Below are 14,012 nucleotides of genomic sequence, written 5' to 3' on the forward strand. Positions count from 1 at the left end.
AACGTTGCCAAACACACAAAATGGTAAACAGTATACACCAACAAGCCAGGCACACTGGTTTGGCATCTAAGACATCATCAATGGTATGCGACTCCTCCTCAAGATGTGTGCATCGTGTGCAGACCCAGGGAAATGTACACACACATGTGTAATCACCATGTCCGCCAGACATACCCCAAGAACATTGATTGAGTGGAAATGTTTCTGGATGCAGTGTGTCTGTTCATGTGCCCGTGGTGGTATCAGGGCCACATGTGTTCTATCAATTGATCCAATCACGTTTGGCATCCTCCCCAGTCTATAAAAGGCTTCCTTAATCTCAGCGATTTCACCCGGTGTAGGAAACTTGATGTAGGAGTCTAGGTGATTCAAAATCCCCTCCAAGACATCTCGAAGCACACAGCTGAACATAGTTTGTGACATACCACCAACACTAGCCACAGTGTGTTGAAAGGTACCAGTGGCAAAGAAGTGCGGGGCTGCCATCACCTTCACCTTTGATGTCAGTGCTGTTGGGTATATGCGGCCAGGTAGCAGATGTGGCACCTACTGCTCTGCCAAATCATCAATCAGGCTCCTGGTGAAGTGGTATTGTTGGATGCTGTCACCTTCCACCATGGTCTCGGGGTAAGAGAGCGGTCTATGGACTGCTGGCGCCCTGCAGTACAGAGATGGGTCATGTAACATCATACATTCAGCTACCCATGTGGCACGGACCTTGCAAAACATCACATGATACATCATAGCAATACACAATTAACTGAGGTGTGTGCTGTTGGTTATGGACACATATGTCACCTTCATGCCCATCATCTCACATATCAATGACACGTGTACATGATTTCCTTGATGTGCAATGGCCAATCATTGGGCTGTGGCACAGTACCTATGGACTGCTGTCACATTTATGACACACAACACAGTGATAAGTGAGGACTGATGTTTCACAGGGATCACACCTCCATGTCAGGGAGATAGCCATGGTCCACATATTGCCACATGTGCACTGGAATGACATGTTGTAGCATGGACATTCCATAACTAATCATGAGTCCCACAGTCAGTGGCCCCTGTGGTCCCTGCAGGCCATACATCGACGTCCCTGAGACACACACACAGCAAAAATGTGGATGCACAAGGCACATGGTGGACCCTGTCTCACATTGGGCACATGGAATCACAAACATGCACACCGACTGTGTGGGTACATCATGATTGTGGCCATGGGTCTCGCTGTGAAATACATGACATGCAACCCTGTACTTATGGTGTATGTGACAGGTCGTACACATCCTCATACTGGTACTGTGTCCATGACTCATGCCCATAAGCCAACACTTGGACATTACATTTGTGAGGTGCACTACACCAAAACTAATCTGTCCCCATGAACCCCTGCTCAGCCTGGGAGTGGCTGCACCAAAGTGCCACAAAAGAAAAGAAATGTTGCCCCCCATACACACACAGGTGATGCGCTTACATGCTATTTGATGGAGTGTGGGACATGCTGTGGTGTTGGAGGTGTGGCCATAGCAATAGTGTATGTGTGTAAACCGTCTGCAAGTCACACCAATGTGATCCGATGTGGGTGACTTGTATGTAGACGCGCCGTACATGCATGGACCGAGTGGTGCACACACCTTGTCCATTGACTGCACAATGTGTATGCATTACAGTCACTCACATCAGATCACATTGATGCCAATGGGCACTGCGTGCGCACGGCTCGGTTCATGCATGTATGACGCGTATGCAATATGTCCCGATGCGGGTGACTTCTACAGTGATGCGTTGTGCTGTACTGGTCCAAACGTGCGCACGCATAGCCCATAGAATCGTATTGAGACGGATGCATTTGTTATAAAAAATAAGCATCATATAGGCAGTTAACCGAGCCGTGCGCACTCATTGGCAATGGACTGCCGTGGATACAGAACCAAATTAAAAAATCTTTTGAGTTGTGCGCTGGAAATTCAGTTGGATGCCTACAACAATGTTGCAATACTAGGGTGTCCTGCAGGTGAGAGTTTTGAAAAATGTGGACAACGTGTAGGAGTCTTACATTTCCATGGATTGGACAGATTCATAGAATGCAACTTTGTCTGGCCTATCAGTAAGGGGCAGTGTCACAGAATCTGCCTTTGCAGCACTGATATAAGGCTGGCAAGCCCCCAGGGAGCTCACTTGCCTGCACTACATGCTACAGGACAACTTTCCAAAATCCACTGCTGCTACTGTCTGTGCTTCCTCTGGAACCTGCAATGGCACGTACTCTGGGAAAAGGCCCCAGCATTCACAGAGGAGAAGAAACCAGGCCCTGCTGGATGGGGTCTTCCCAGAGTACAGCACGCTGTATGGGAAACCAGGGGAGCAGGTGAGTGTGCAATCCACTGCCTATCATTTTCTGCACATTGTCTGACTTACAGTAATAGAAGTGTTCACAGCAGTGTGAGGCATATGTACTTTCAGCTCCCTATTTATGTGGGTACTTGTAATGAACAGGTGTCCTGCTGCAGTAGTGCAGTAGAGCTAACCTTAAATTCCTAGCCAATGTTACCATGTCAGACCTGCAGCACAAATGCACATTTATATGGGTGGACTACCTGTGCACCTCTTTTAGCTTTGTGATGACTACATGTGTCTTCAAATGTATTCAGCACAATTATGTGGCATGTGTGGTAACGTCTTCTTCACATTGTAATCCTCACAGGTTGATGCCAACCAGGAGCAAGAAATCTGGCTGACCATCACCCTGGCAGTGAGATAAGTGGGGGTCTAACAGCAATGGATCCGCAACTGCCAGAAGAGGTGGCAGGACCTACGTGGTTGGACCTGGAGGATACCAAGGGTCCAGCTGAAGCTGTCACCTTCTCCCCTGACCCCACATATGCTCTGGATTCTGGCGGTGGTCTTCCCGGACATGGATGGGCAATTGAAGGCCAGACAGCAGCAAGGAGGGGGTAAGTCCATTCCTGATTTGTGAACATGTGTGACATGCCATTTGCAGTCTTTTGGCCTGGTCATACTCCCACATTACGTCTCATGTCCCTCAATTGTGTCAGTCACAGTCCTCATCTGACCCACAGTTGCGGCCCCTACAGCCTGTGCCTTATTTAACTCAGGCACTGTGTCCCTTCATTCTGCTATGCCGAGGGTCCTGCACAGCATATGTTACTGGGACTCGGATGTGTGCATCATGGGTGGGTTCATTTGGTGCACTATGCCTGGTCTCTGACAAGTGTTATATGTGTGCCTTTCATATGTGTTCAAATTGCTATTCTGGGTCACAACATGTGTGTGGAGTTCTTAACACATTCCCATGTAAAAATGAAAACAATTCTCTTAGTATGTAGCTTGTTAGAGATCTGTATGCATAGTGGACAAAACATAGTACCTGTACTTGGGTTAGTGGCTGGGCCATTCCTTTAGTATATGACTAATAACTGGAGTAATTTCAGTGCTGCAAAGAGAGTGCATGCTAAATGTTTAAGTGCCAAGGTATTGCCAGAGTGATAGGATACGTACATAGTGCTGGATAGGTAAATGGACAAGTTCATGGGACAGCTAGAAGGCTTCCTAGACCGTATATGTACTAACTGAGTATTTAAAAGACTGTATCAATGATATATAGCTGAGTAGTGGTCTGTATGCATAGTGCATAGAATATTGTAGCTGCACTAGTATTGGTATGTCTATGGTTTCAAGAATGGTAGTATGTTTTTTAGGGTGTGAGGAAGTGTATCAGATTATCAAGTGTATGACGTCCTCAGTGATGTCATTCGATATGTCAACAGTAATGTCATCAGTGATGTTACTGACCATTTCATGAGTGATGTAATATGTGATGTCATCAGCAGTGCATTGCGGGGGCGCAAGTTATAGTTAGCACAACTAACTATAACAGCCGAATTTCTCTTGTTTTGTATGAGTGGAATGTCTAATTAATTATGACGTCCATAAAACCTGTGGTTTTTTCAGTGAATTTCTGAAGTTTTTTTAAATGCTAATTTCTAACTACATTGTCCTTGAAACTTGTTTTTTTGTCAGTGAATTTTAATCTGCAAAGGACGTGATCCATGCGTTTTGGCTCATCCGAACCTTGATAACGATACAAAACGTCCCTGTCGCATCCTTATTTAAATGTACAAATGCCTCCAGTTGCCAACATTAACAAAGTACTACATATTACTCTAATCCAAAAATCTAGTGGCCATATTGGTGTGATCACAATGTGAAATTTCAGGAATTGATACAATAAAGAAAAGAAAACATGTGTTAACCTGCCCTGTGACCGCCATACCTGTATGTTCGTCACCGTGACTTATTCTAAATAAACATACTTAGGATTGCAAACATGATCATAAACAATGGACTACACATTACTTTAAAGTGAAAGGGTATCAGCCATATTAATATGGGCATGTTGCGTATTATAATGGTTCTTACACAAAAGAAAATTAAAAAAGGGGTGTTAATATACCCACACCATCCCTATAGAAAGTTCTAGTGATTATAGTTCCATCACATTCACAGCTCATTTGAGATGTCATGAGTGATGTCATGAGTGATGTAACTGACCATGTCATGAATGATGCAATGTCTGAGGTCATTAGCAGTACATTGTGGAGGGTCAGGTAACTATAAATGCTGAATTTCACTGGTTGTGTATGAGTGAAATCTGAGTCTAACTATACGGTCCCTGTAATGTTAGTTTTTTTCTGCACATTTCTAGTTTTTTTTTACGTTAAGTAATATGCATATCACAATGGATGGTGTGGGGTTGGAAGCAGGGCCTTGCATAGTGCTGCCCCCACCCAAGCTTGCTGCTCCAGTCTTCCCTCCTCCTAGCCATCCATTATCCAGGTCTGTGTCCCAGCTCCATTATTACAGCCCTGTGTGGCAGATGTTCTGCCACTGGCCTTCCCCCCTTTTCTGAACAGTTAGTTTGTGGCCCCATCCAGCTTATCTCTATCCTCTGTTGTCTGAATCCATGGGATAGCCTCCTCCCTCCTGCCATGCATGGCCTGAAATGCTGCCACTGCCCTCCATTTAGCATGATGTACCAGTCCAATCCTCCTGCCCTCCATTGCCCAATTCTATATCCCATCATTGACCTCCTGCTTAGCCTCTGTGCTTAGCTTACTGCCGCTATTCTCCTTCCCTCTTCCCTCCGATGCCTGTGTGCATGCCCCTGCTCCATTGTTTTGTGCCCATCATGTTCCATGGACCTACCACTCCTATCTACTCTGAGTGTTCTGTTGAGCAGCCACTCCCCTCCCATCTGCTTAGCATTGCCAGGTGACTGTAAACTATACCTGTCCATATTCTGTGCCCCTATCCCGTTCCTCCTGTCCTTCATGGTCAATTTTACTGCCACACAATTCTGCCCTCCCTGGGCTGTTGTGCTGCAACTGCTCCTCCTGCCTGGCCTGCGTGGTCTGTTGTGAGGCCCCTTCCCCAGAAATGTCTTGTCTGTGCCCAGGTCCTGACCCTCCCTTCTATCCACCATGGTCCTTTGTGCATGCTCCTGTACCCTCCTTCTGCCCATCATAGCTATTGTGCTGCCCTAACCCTCCCGGCTGCCTTGCATGGTCTTCTGTGTTTCCACAGCCCCTCCCACCTTCCCTGTGTGGTCAGCTAGCTCCCCCTGACCCCCTCCATCCTTTCCTCCATGGTATGTGTGTATGCCACTATAGTCTCACTGTTGCTCTCCATGGTGTGTCTTGCTTCTAGTGCCCATCCTGCCTGACCTCCATGGACATCTTGCTGCTACTGCCCTACCCCTGGCCCCCAGCCCTCTGTTTCCATGTGCCGACCCGTATTCCCTCCCTCCTGGCTTGTCTGTTCCATTGTAAAGTCCCTGATCCATTCCTCCTGCCCTTTATGGTCCGTTATGCTGCAGCTTGTTCTCCTGTCTGTTCATTATGGCCAGCTAGCTACCATTGCCTCTTTCCCCTCTGTTCTCTGTTGTCCATGTGCATGGTCCTGTCCCCTCCCTTTTGCTTTCTATGGATTGTTGTGCTGCACTCCTGTCCTGCATACCCTGTGTGGTGTATTGTGCTGCTGCAAACCCTGGTGCCTGTCCTGTAGGGTCAGTTTGGTGCACCTCTCCATGTCCCTCCTGTCCTCTGTTATCTGAGTCAATGACCCTACCCCAATTCCTCCAGCCTTCTCTGATCCAATGTACCGCACTTGCTAACATTTTGAACTTGGTACTAGGGAGATTTTGAAAAAAAACTGGGGTATTGATTTTATCCTTTGACCTACATTGAAAAAGAGGCCCATTTGAGCTTAAAAACATTGGACGTTTCCTGGCTGTATCAGGTCTGTTGGAAGTATGGTTGTACTACCACTGACTCCTTCTACTGCCCAAAATGGTCTATTATATTGCCACAGCCTCTCTTGCCAGTCCTGTATTGTTGGAGTGTTGCCCCTGCACCCCTTTCCACTGCCCTCCATGTCTGTTGTGCTGCCACTGCCCTTCCTGCCTGCCCGGTGTGGTCAAAATGTTGCCTCTGCACCCTCCTACCTGCCTTCAATTATCAGAGTCTGCGCTCCTGGCCTCTGCCTCTCAACAGTATCCTAATGAACCAATAGATTGCTAACATACTATATTTATTACAAAAGTGTGGCACGCCTTGATGTAATCAAAACTGTAATACCTAGAGCATTTCTTATAGAAATTACATATATGAGAGGGTCGTATGTTCATCAAAAGTATGGTTAGTGCTCTAAAAACCTAAAATGAGGACACATTTTCTGAGTTTTCAAATAGGGACAAAGCACTTTAAAATGTTTTGTTATTTTTATGTTTTTATATCCAGATGACCACTTGAATAAATGTTGCACTTAGGGGAGAGGATGTGGAGTTACTTCCAGAGCTACAGACTTTGCAACTGGGGAACCAGGTTGGAGTTTCTGCTTCAGCTCGACATTCTGTGATTCTGGTTGAATCATTTATTCTCCCCATGTCTACAACCAACATTAATTTGTTTGACGTAACCACTGCTCATGTAACACACTCCAATACCTGACAAGTCTGCACTATATAAAACTGCAAAATCACAAACAATAAAAGGTGTTTTGCCCACTTCTGTCATTGGGCTAAATGTGGGCTACATCTCAGTGATATTTGTGCTAGATCTGGGCTCTTTTGTCTCTGGTGGCCATCTTGGGAGACTTATTTGTTATGAAGTTTCCTAATGTCCTGATTTACTGCAGTCTCCTCAGTGGGAAATACTTTCAATGTTTTACTTTGGTTCCATCAAGAAGGTATTCAGATATGTCACACGTTTGCCATACACCCTGAATGTTAGCTCTCTTGTTGCTCATTAGATCACTGTAGTAAAGCTACTACTTACCCCTGAAGTCTGCTGTTGGTATTCTAAGTAAAAAAACACCAAAGTGCCTTGACTAAACTCAGTAAGGCTGAGTCCATATGACATCAAAACAAAACAATTGCAAGTACTGAGTAACAATCATAGAAAATGATTCTCTCAAGGGTATATAAATGAAACATATACATCCCTACATCTTTATTACCGAGGATTGTCATTCTTTCGTTTGGCGTAGGGATTTACAAATTGGTTCACCGGCTTTCTATTAGCATTGGTGTGTTATATGGATGATACGTATGACAGGAGGAGTGCTTGTGAAATGAATGTGGGAAAGAGTGGTTGAGTGAGAATTTGGAATGTTTGTGGGTGTCACATTTGCATGTAGAGAATTGTATATAGCTATTTTGGTTTTGATATATGTTTTACTACACATGGTTTTGTAATATTTTTGCTAAAATGTGCTTTAAAAGAATCTATAAAATAAAAAAAATGATGGATTAATTCCAAGATGGATGCCTATGGAAAATCTCTCAAAATCTGGATCTTCGCTCGATGTACTACATGCTAGAATTTCTGCATCTCTTGCTAAACTACTGTCAGACCCTATCTGCTCCATACTGATCCAATCTCTTGAGGAAGGACAACTACCACCCTCATGAAAGGTGGACGAGATAATCCCAATGCGGAAAAACACCAAAATGCCTATGGAAAATCTCTCAAACCTCCGCCCCATCTCCCTCCTACCTTATTTGAGAAAAGTGGCTGGCTACATGGACCCGGCTCAATCAGGTTTCTGACCCAAATATAGCACAGAATCAACCCTGATGGCCATCACCGATAACATCAGGCTTGCCCTAGATCAGAGCCAACCCACCCTTCTAGTGCTGTTAGACCTCTCCACTTCTTTTGATACAGTTGACCACCAGACTGGTAGGGATCAGTGGAGTGGCCCTGAAATGGATGACCAGATTCCTCTCTAACTGCTCCCAGACCATTAACCTTGGCCCATTCCGGTCCACAACACAATAACTAACCAAGGGTGTACCCCAAGGATCATAATTGATTCGATCCACCAAGAAATCAGCATTCAAGAATCGACTCGACAACAACGCCCAAAACAGCAAGGAACTATTCAACATCGTCAAAGAATTGACCAACCCCACCGCAGCCTCAAATGACATTACTCCCTCCCAAGATCTCTGCGACTCGTTATCCTCTTTCTTCTACAACAAAATCGCCGACATACATTACAGTTTTGAGAACATTTCCAAAGAACAGTCCACTCCACCTACCTCCGAACCTAAACCGCCCTCTAACATCCTTAACGCCTGGAACTCAATCACCACTGAAGACACCATCCACCTAATGAACTCCATCCATTCAGGCTCGCCAACTGACCCCTGCCCCCAACACATCTTCAACAAAGCAGACTCCATCATCGCACCCCATCTCCGTGATGTCATCAACTGCTCCTTTAACTCCGATACCTTCCCAGAAAGCTGGAAACACGCCAAACTCAATGCCCTCTTGAAGAAACCCACAGCGGACCCCTCTGAACTTAAGAACTACCGCCCCATCTCCCTCCTCCCATTCCCTGCCAAAGTCATTGAGAAAGCCATCAATAGACAGCTCGCCGCATTCCTTGAATACAACAACTCCCTCGACTCCTCACAATCCGGCTTTCGAGCCAAACACAGCACCAAAACTGCCTTTATTACAGCGACAGACAACATCCGAACACTACTGGACAACGGAAAAACAGCTGCCCTCATCCTACTCGACCTCTCCGCCGCCTTCGACACAGTCTGTCATAGCACCCTCATACAACGTCTCAGCAACATCGGCATACAAGGAAAAGCCTTGGACTGGATCATCTCGTTCCTTGCCGGGAGAACCCAGGGAGTCCGACTCCCCCCTTTCATATCAAAGGCCACGGAAGTCATCTGCGGAGTACCACAACGATCATCACTCAGTCCCACCCTCTTCACATTTACATGAGTCCCCTCACATCCATCGCGCGACAACACAACCTTAACATCATCTCTTACGCTGACGACACCCAACTGATCCTTTCCCTTACCAAAGACCCTAACACCGCCAATACCAATCTTCACGAAGGCATGAAAGAAGTAGCCAAATGGATGAAAAACAGCTGCCTAAAACTTAACTCAGACAAAACGGAAGTCCTCATCCTAGGATCATCCCCCTCTGCCTGGGATGACTCATGGTGGCCATCGGCCCTGGGCACAGCACCCATACCCACAGACAACGCACGTAACCTAGGATTCATCCTAGACTCCTCCCTCTCGATGACCAGACAAGTCAACGCTGTCTCATCCCCTTGCTTCAACGTACTTCGTATGCTCAAAAAAATCTCTTGTTGTATCCCCACCGAAACAAGAAAGACTGTCACCCACGCACTGGTCAACAGCCGACTGAACTATGGAAACACCCTCTACGCCGGAACCACAGCCAAATTACAGAAAAAACTCCAACGCATCCAAAACGCATCAGCCAGACTCATATTGGACATCCCGCGCCAAGCTCACATTACCAGTCACCTGAAAGACCTCCACTGGCTTCCCGTCAACAAGAGAATAACGTTCCACCTCCTCACCCACGCACACAAGGCCCTCTACAAACTAGGACCCGAATGCCTCAACACACAACTGTCCTTCTACACACCGACCGCCAACTAAGATCCTCCAATCAAGCCCTCGCCACAGTCCCGCGCCTCCATAGATCCACCATGGGAGGAAGATCCTTCTCCTACTTGGCGGCCAAAACCTGGAATTCTCTCCCCTCTTACCTCCGCCTTACCCAGAACCACATTTCCTTCAGGAAGGAACTTAAAACCTGGCTATTCGATAAATAATGCACCCCTTCCCCCAAGCGCCTTGAGACCCTCTGGGTGAGTAGTGCGCTATACAAATTCCTGAACTTGAACTATGTTCAACATCTACATGGCCCCCTTGGCAGCTCTATTAAGGGACTCTAGGTTTGTCCCAATATCCTACGCGGACAACACCCAACTCACCTTCTCCTTCAACAAAGCCTCTCAGACAGCCCAATCCACCGTCTCCTCAGGCATGCTGGCAATCTCACAATGGATGGAAAACAACTTCCTCCAGCTGAATGCCGGGAAAACAGAGGTCTTGTTCTTCGGAGAAGCCCCACTTCTGTGGACACCTTACTGGTGGCCTCCGGAACAGTGAAATGCTCCAACTCCTGCTACCACAGCTAAGAACCTGGGAGTGTACCTCAAACAGACACTCATGATGAAAAAAACATGTGACACATATGGTGGGGTCAAGTTTCCACATATTGGGCCTACTGAGAAGAGTTTTCTTCTATCTTCCCAACTCCATGAGAAAGACCCCGATTCAGACCCTAGTACAGAGTAAGCTAGACTATTTCAACGCCTTATTGATTCACGCCAATGAGTCCCCATTAAACCACCTTCAGATGATACAAAATAATGCCCCCCAGAGATCATCTTCACTCCCTCTCCTCCACCAGCTACATTAGTTGCCCATACAGCAGCATGTGAAGTTCAAGATCTGTTGCCTAACTCACAAAGCATTATGGGGAAATGGACCCTCCTACTTGGCGGAGAGGCTTCACCACTACACTCCCATCAGGCTCTGCGATCAAGCTATAAATCCCTTGTTAAGATCCCCAGAATAAAAAAGACACAAATTGGAGGCAAGTCCTTTTCATATCAAGCGCCACTCATATGGAACCAACTCCCTATTGCCTTAAGACAATGTTTGGACCATCGGATATTTAGAAAAGCCTTGAAAACAGCTCTGTTATAGATTAGCCCACTGCGGTTACCTCTGCTGCATTTCCTGAGCACGATGTAGGACGGTAAACTAAACTAAACTAAACCTTCATTATTTTTTATGGAAGGTGTTCAGTATCAGTGGTTGGCCAAGTGTGGTGCTGTACTTACCACTGTTCCTTTCTGGCAGTAGTAACTTTTCACTTATAAATGTAGCTCTTCCACCTGTTTCAAGGGTGATGGAAAAGTAAGTCTACATTTTTGAATAATTTTACAGTCCTATTTTGTTAATACCTGAAAACATTAAATACACAGTTTTGTAGGAGTACGTTCTACTAGTAGTACATTTACCTTTCTGACCAGTGCCAGAGTATCCCAATATATTGCTGAAGAGGGGAGTGATTTGGTTGTGGACTGTGGAGGCTGGAATCAGTACGTACAAAATTAAAATTAGAATATTCTGTCCAAGTTATACACTCATAAGTATCACACCTTTATATTTGAATTGTCCATTATTTGTTTGCAATGAATTAATCATAGCATGTTTTTCCTTTGCTTGATTTTGCTAGAAACAGACAATTGTAAGGAAAACATACATAACATTTACAGACATAATAACAAGTGACAAGTAACTGACATTACAACATTTCTTGGATACATGTACAAGGCTAATTCAAAAGACAATTAATATGCAGCAAGAATGTCCTAAATCTTAAATACAGTTCATGACTTGATGTACGAGCATGCAACAGAACATATACCGTTGCCTGTCTACTGTCCTTAAAAGTGTTTTCATGGGGACATTTACCACTTGCATCCCCTTGTGTGAAGTGATAAGTGTTACTATTGGGCATGGTTATAGTTAGGGTCAGAGCATGAGTTTGCCCCATTTGTATTTCAGCCTTTAAAGATGGGCCTGTGGTTAATTTCGTGGAATTTCTTCTTCAGGGCAGATGCTTTTTTAGGAAACTCTATGGAAGTTAAAAGAAACGGTCACTGGAGTGAATTTCTCTTGTTCTTAACTTTTGGTAGGGGACGTACCAGTTGGCTACATGCTTTGTAAACCGCCTTGTTTGTTGTGTCTTGTTAATTTCTTGTTCCCTGTGCATGTCTGGTCATTGAGTCCTGCATGATGATTGGACATGAAACAGGAGTGAACTTTGTTTCAGAGGTTGAGGAAAAGCTTGATCTCTGATTTCATGTAGCTTGAATGGGGAGGGAATGATACCTTATAGTTTTTGGTGTCTGTTCCCTTCATCTAAAAAGGTTTTGTAGCCTAAAAGACAGTAAAGGGTTTCTTGTCAACAACTTGATAAGACCACTAGGAGGGTTATAAGATGATAGAGTCCAGGGTGTGCTTTCGGGTGGGTCCACCATCATTCCTTCATGCTGGCCCCAGTGTGGGCTGTGACTAGTGAGATATATTTAGTAGCAACACTTGCAGTGGTACCGTTTTGTGCGGAAGCATGCATTATTTTTGGTCACATCATAAAACCTGTCCAGGTGGTCCTCAGCAGGCCAGGTTCTATACTCATGTGTATCACTGGGCCTCGTTGGTCTCTGGAATGAGGCCTCTGTGCAATGGTTTTGTTGGAGGCAGGTAGATACCTAATCAGCATGGTTCCCCTATTAGTGTTAACATGCAATGCTCACTAACTACAAACTTACCATGCTATATGTGATTCCCCATCATGCATGCTGATTACATCAGTGGGCAATGTGCGTGTGCAGTTCTCTTTACATTAGTGTGGATCTGCGGTGCTAGATTATGGCTGAAGGTTCCCACGGGAATGGGTCAGGATCAGAGGTACCTCTTGCTTTGGCTCTGCTGATATATCTCCAGACCACCTCGGAAAATGGAAGTCAACGGGGCCGGACAATGATTAAACAATGATTGCATGGCCTCCTGCTTGAAGGTTGCTAAGCTTCACTTTCTTCATGGGACCGGCTTCCTGTTTCCAGGTATTTGACACGGATAGCTTTATTGGTGCATGAGGTGGGTCTTTGCCCTGGCACTGAAAGTTAAAATATTATTGAGGGTGATTTCTACAGGGCCTCCTTCTGGAGCTCTGCATGTTTGTTGTGACACAATGTATGTTATAAGGTGTCATCTCTAACTCATTTTGTGTTGTAATCTGATGGTACTGCTTACATTCGCTCACACGTTTAACTTCCATTCAACTTAGAAGTGATTTAATGCACAATCTAACATACTATCCCAATGTAACACACCATTTAAATATGTGTCATTAGAAACTGCCACCTCCAGAACTGTGGCAGACTGATATACCTTTGAATGCAGCCCTTGAACATGCACTAGTTATGCTCTGGGCAAGATAAAGGGTGTGGGGGTCTTGGTGTTATGTCTGATGTTGAGTCTAGTTTACATAATCTTAGGTAAAATACCTCCAACTGTGCATATATACTCAGGTATAACTGTGTTATTATGAAAAAGTGAGATAAAAAGGATTTATTAAAAGAATAAGGGGAATGTATTTGTTTATCGCTTTTATGAATCAATATAATTTTAATGTCACCAATATTTAATGGGATCAGATCTGTAATACAATTTGTCTCTTCTCAGTCTCTGGTGCATTCTTTATATTGAGTTTCAGAAACAGACTCTTGGGTTTTATTCAAATTCTGTATTTTAAAAATGTACATTTTTTGTTCAACATCATTGAAAATAAGTGACACCTTTGTCGTCCATCTTGCTTTTTAATACACAGTGTATGAGACGCTATGGATGAATGGTAAATATGTATATACTTTACAATGTACTTTTCATGATCAATGTGTTTTTGTCCTAAGCACAAACATTTACATTTTATCATTCTGTCAATTGTCCGTCCCTGCTTTTAATTTCATTGGCCACAAAATTAAAATTAATG

The 14,012-nt window shown here is 44.7% G+C and overlaps 1 protein-coding gene across 1 annotated transcript in view; it reads right to left on the reverse strand.

Annotated features, from left to right (window-relative positions):
* The window catches only part of LOC147718252 (nicotinamide N-methyltransferase-like), a 108,323-nt gene that overhangs the window by 94,140 nt on the left and 171 nt on the right, over positions 1 to 14,012 (reverse strand). The gene's annotated exons all lie outside the window — the stretch shown is intronic.

The sequence above is a fragment of the Lissotriton vulgaris genome, chromosome 4_1 (assembly GCF_964263255.1).
Source record: "Lissotriton vulgaris chromosome 4_1, aLisVul1.2, whole genome shotgun sequence".
Taxonomy (NCBI): Eukaryota; Metazoa; Chordata; class Amphibia; order Caudata; family Salamandridae; genus Lissotriton; species Lissotriton vulgaris.